Source organism: Echinops telfairi, unplaced genomic scaffold (genome assembly GCF_000313985.2).
Source record: "Echinops telfairi isolate 266 unplaced genomic scaffold, ASM31398v2 ScPeMD7_3;HRSCAF=10, whole genome shotgun sequence".
NCBI lineage: Eukaryota > Metazoa > Chordata > Mammalia > Afrosoricida > Tenrecidae > Echinops > Echinops telfairi.
The window spans coordinates 35,611,004-35,616,592 of NW_022103899.1; the positions used below are offsets into that span (position 1 = coordinate 35,611,004).

Genomic DNA, 5,589 nt, shown 5'->3' on the forward strand with positions numbered 1-5,589 from the left:
TCTTTCCTCTATTTCCCTTGACTTTCCTCCTGTCCCACCAAGTGCAGAAATTATCTTGTAGAATGGATGCAATATCAGTGAGTGACCATGCCAGCAACATGAGCTGCATATTTGGGTCCTGGAAGATGTCATTAGTTTTTGGACTAGTTAGAGGAGCTTAGTTTGAAAACATCATCTGGGTCAGAAGGGTGCATTTTATAGTGCACTCCTTTTATGTCATTATGAGTGCTTGGTCTTAATCGGTCAATTTCCCCCCAAGATTGGTATAACTAAAGTGGGAAGGCAGAGTTTTTCGCTTCTTCCTAATTAATTGCTTTAGTTGTACTTGACATCGACTCATCAAACATCAAGTATATAATTATCTTGGCTCAATTAATTTTGTGTAAGGATGAAATATTGAGTGGTCCAGAAAAAATAGTTTTGAAACAAAGTCAACAATAACCTCAAACTCAAACTCACCATCATCAAGTTGATTCTCATAGTGACAAAGTTATTAATTTTGGTGTTACTATGATACTGCATCTTTTTACTTTTCTCATTTTCCAATGCTCACAATCTGAATCAGATTTTTGAACCATTCCTAAAATGACAATGACAGAATCTGGAGGGTGGATGAGTTCATGTAGGACTGTCTTGCAAAGTTGGAAATGCCAAAAAACTTAGGGTAATTCCTTTACTTCAGGGGCAGGCAGAGGAAATGGAAAATCAGGAAACTGAAGGACCTGACATTTGGGGAAAATGTCACCCAAACCGCATTCCAGAACTGGTGTGGCACAGGGTGCACAGCTGAATGGAGAGAGGCTGCCAAATGCGAGAAATGCCGCGTCTTTGAGTTTCCGTGGCGATCAGGCAATGACTGAGCTTAGCAATGGTGGGGACGGAACACAGAACAAGATAGTAGAGCATACAACAACTGAGTTTCCTTGGATTGTACTTGTTCTTCATGCCACTTACATATAGCTGAGCAAATTGCATAACTGGGCCATTTGTGTATCTAGATCTTTGGACCTTATGAAATGCATTTCCCCATCCCCAGCTTCAGGAACCTTGAAGCAATTTCATGCAGGGCATACAATGTGGGACCTCATTGTCAATGGCGATCAGCCCCCTCTCTGTGCTTCCACATTTCACTTCATTACTCCCACTCCCACAGCTAATTTGGAAAGTCTTAGAAGTACAGCCAGAATGCTCCTTAGAAGCAATCATGGCAAGACTTCCTCTCACATACTTGGGATGGGTTTTGAGGAGAGAGCGGTCACTAGAGAAGGACATCATGCACAGTAAAGCAGCAAGACAGCGAAAAATAAGAAGACAGGATGGATCCACACAGTGACTGCTGGGCTCAAACATAAGAACAACTGTGATGATGGTGCAGGACCAGGCAGGGTTTCGTTGGTGGTACATAGGGGTCGCTATGAGTTGGAACCAACTCTTAGCAAGGTAGTGCCCCTGCAACAGAAATACCACAGTGGTGACTTTAACAAACACAAGGGTATTTTCTCAAAGCTTTGGAAGCTAGGAGTCTGGATTCAGGGTGAAGGTCCTTGGCTCTTGAGCATCTGTTTCTGGGTGACCTTCATGTGACCTGGCATCTCTTTCCCATCTCTGCTACTCTTGCTCTCGTGTTTAATCGCTTTTATATCTCAAAAGACATTGATTCAAAATGAACCCTATACTAACCGTTCCCATCTTATTTTTATTTTCTTTCTTACCATAACACAGAAACCCCACTCCAGGTGGGATGAAAACCACAAGCATAGAGGTTAAGATTTCCAACACATTTTGAGAGGACACAATCCAACCCTTAGTAGTCAGTTTCTACTTTGTTTGGCTTATAAGCACCTGCCTTTGCTCTCTTCTGGGCCCTTAATGACCAACAATAACACTGGCGTCTAACTGAATATACATGCATTTAGTTGCATGCATAATAAAAAGCATAAATCATGTTTTTCAAGAGAGCAAACAGACTTTGGTACATATATGTAGCAGCTCCAACACAATGTAATGTCAGCGCTTAAAAAAAGTGATTCGTGTTTGTTTCATTACTGATTCACCCGTGGTTTTAGATTAAAACCATCGGCCAGTCCTTCCAGCTACAAAAATGAAGATAGCAATCGTGCTTATGTCCTAGTGTTTTTAGCTATTTAGGTTTGTGATTCTCAGATGAAAATTATTGAGTTTTTCATTTGCACATTCTCAAAGTAGTGGATGATGAGCAGCTGAATGTAAAATCTCCTTTCAGGGCCAGTTTGGAAAACCACAGATTAATATCGGTTACATTATTTATTGTGAGTTCTTTTGCAGCTGAACTTGAACCCATTTTACAATCTTGCCATCAGTTGTCGAGGCACCGTTGCCTTTGAATTATTTTCTGCTTTGATTTTAATCTGGTTTTATGCACACATACATATGTGTGCAAACTATAAATACTCTACATTTTATGAAGTGGCTGTTCTAAAATTAAGTGATTTTTAATTTCGTGGTTAAGTGAGAAATGTTTCGGATAAGCCCAGCTTGAAAAGAGGAGCTCCATTTTTAGGCTAACTCACCAAGGAATGGAGAGTTCTTAGTTTCACTCCTCGTACTATGGTCCCTGAAGCCCAAGAGGCTTGCTTGGAGAAGCACCTCCGCAGCATTAGTGCAAACCGGAAGTAACCCAACAGGAGGCAGGATATATATGCATCTTTGGGGAGAAAATATTTCATAAATTAAAAAACCATAAATCATACTAAATAATAAGGCATAACTAGATGACCTCACTTTTTCTGGACCACATATTAAACATAAGAGCAAACATCACCCTTTTCCTGACCCTCAAATCAACATTCCTTATCCTTTTATAGCAAGACATCTCACCAAGCTTCTCCAGGAGCATCAAGAATCCATGTCTCAGTCAATGCATTTAAGAGGAAGACCTTAGCTGGGGCATCAAGGAAATTGGTAAGCATTTTGTTCAAAGTCCATTTGGCTTGTTCTTGTTTTTCATCCATGTGCTACAGAAAGAAAGACTAGAATGATCGGATGCGGTACACCACAAGTTGTGGAACAAAAGGAGACACCTTTGTGGTTTCAAAGGTGTTCCTGTCACAGGTTGCCTTTATTCGCTCAGCAAAACATTTGGGCAAATCCCTTCTCTTCTGTGTGAACCAGTGACAAGAGCTGTGCTCAGTTATTTCTGCTTCTCTGACCACGACACTTCTGAGCAACACATAGCAACCCTTCCTTCTGGTAGCTTTTCACTCTCTAAACTGCTGCCCTAACACTCTCAGAAGGAAATTTCTCAAATCCTTCTTTCAAACATAAGGTTTTTTCTTGCCAGCTAGCATATTTTCTTCAGCAGATAAATGTCATTCCCACGCAGGCTTTACATGTAAAGGGTGCCTACGCTCATGGAAGGAAGGTCAACATACATCTCCATAGGGATTGGAGAAGGACTGGGGTGTGTGATAAGTGGGTCTTTTGATATCAATTCCTGGAAAACCCCTATCCAACTTATCATCTGAAATGAAAATTAGTAGTTATAATCCGATGATAACCGGTCTTGAGAAGCAAACGCGAAGGATCACCTCAGTGCCTAGTCTTTCAGCCATCTGTGTGCAGATGCATAGAAAGGTGAATCCCGGCTCTCATTGCTCATTACACATTTAAGGGAATCCATGTTCATTGCTGTTCAAATATGTCTTATATACTTTGATATGTTTCCTCTTTTAAACTGCACAAGAACTCTGCAAGAGAAACATGCTTATGTCCATGTCACGTCAGGACAACGAGGGCTCATGGGGTTAAGTACCTTACCCGTTAGGGCACAAATAGCAGAGCATGAGTCTGCTGATTGGGGAAGACATACTGTCTCCCCTTACCTGTACTCTGTCCCAATTAGAGCATTGGCTGTTGTAGGGAAGAAGTATGTTCAACTTTACTGCTAGTTTTTTTTTAATGTTATTAAAATAAAACATTCAATGAATCTGGAAGGTGCAATTTGTAGAATACAAAAAGCATTCACTTTCTAAGTCTACTGCTTACTGGCTCTATAACGTTGGGCAATTAATTTTTCCACACCTGTTAAATGGAAGCAATGTTAGGTATATATGTAAAGATGCAATTCAATTTTAAATAAATGAGTAAGATCATTGGCAATTTGAAATGAAATAAGGTATGTAGTCTGATATAATTGATTCTCAGGAAGTCTGATGATCTTTCTAAAAATATATTTTTAGAAACCACATTTGGTGAAATATCCCAGCATAAGATTTGACCAAAAGGACATACCATACACATTTTTATATACCAGGCTGTTCTCCTAAGAGAACATCACAAATTAGCCATAACCAGAGTAGGGTCTGGCGATGTTGCCTCTCATCGTCTCTGTCTATAGCTATCCCTCCTTATCTACCATCTACTTATCAGACATATTTCTGGCAATAGTAAAATATCTACTACCTCACAATTTTGTGTATCAATGTCAAAAGCCTGGCAGTACCGAACACTAAAGTGCCAGGTGAGAGTTACACTGGCTGTTAGGGTTCTCCGTGGTTTGGCAGTTGCATGAAGATATAGTCATCCTCCACTTTGTATTCTGATGCCATCATCCTCTATTTTCTCAGAACACTGATTCTTGAATGATAACCAGCTTTCTGGAACCTAAACAAGTCAGTAAGGGAGGTGTGAGGGTACTCATTTCTGCTGTGGAAACCTGAAAGCAGCCAAAGATAGGTAAACAGATTAAAGCAGTCCACCAAACCTTTATTTATGAGCTGAAATTTTGGCAAATAGCTAATATGCTCAAATAACTGAAAGGTTAGAGGTTCAAGCCCACCTAGAGTTGCTTAGGAAGACAGGCCTAAGGAGCTACGTCCCCCGAGTCAGCCTTTGAGGACTGTCTAGAGCACAGTGCTCCTCTGACACACACAGGGTTGCCATCTGTCACTGATGGGACGACTGGTTGCATCTGTAAAAAAATATTATTCCATCAATTACTTGTTCAAGCATGTAAAAACGTCATCATTCTCAGCTTACACAGGCAACAGACCCAATTTGGCTCCAGGCTGTAGTTTGCAGACAACTAATTTAGACATTGAAACTCCCTGTGGGTCACACCTGCTGACTTTTATCTAACCAAGAAAAGAGACAGTATAGTAATAGAATCTACCACTGAGCAGATGGAGGCAGTTGAATCATAAAGGGTTAAGCCTTTCAAAATCCAAATGGCATTGGCTTGGAATCCGTTCTGGCTTGCAGTAACGCTGTCGGACAGAGTAAGGAGTCCTGGGGGTGCAGTGGATTGCAAGGTAGGCTGATAACTCGTAACTGTCAGCCACTGTGCAGGAGAAAGTTATGGCTTTCTGCTCCCGTAAAGAGTGACAATCTCAGAAGCCCACAGGGGCAGAACTATGTTGTCCTAGAGGGTCCCTATGAGTCAGAATTGGCTCAGTGGTGGTCCAGTTCGAGTTGATACGACACAGCGAACTGCTTCATAGAGCATCCAAGGTTTTTTTGTTTGTTTTGTTTTGTTTTTGTGTTCATTGTTTGTTTTTTAATCGTTTTATTAGGGGCTCATACAACTCTCATCACAATCCATACATACATCAA

The 5,589-nt window shown here is 40.8% G+C and overlaps 1 long non-coding RNA gene across 1 annotated transcript in view; it reads right to left on the bottom strand.

The window, feature by feature from the left end:
• Window positions 1-4,722: 4,722 nt before the first annotated feature.
• LOC123522108 overlaps window positions 4,723-5,589 on the bottom strand; it is a 24,538-nt gene continuing 23,671 nt past the window's right edge. The window contains exon 3 of the long non-coding RNA XR_006680417.1: window positions 4,723-4,948. This is a non-coding gene — a long non-coding RNA (uncharacterized LOC123522108). The remainder of the gene's footprint in view (window positions 4,949-5,589) is intronic.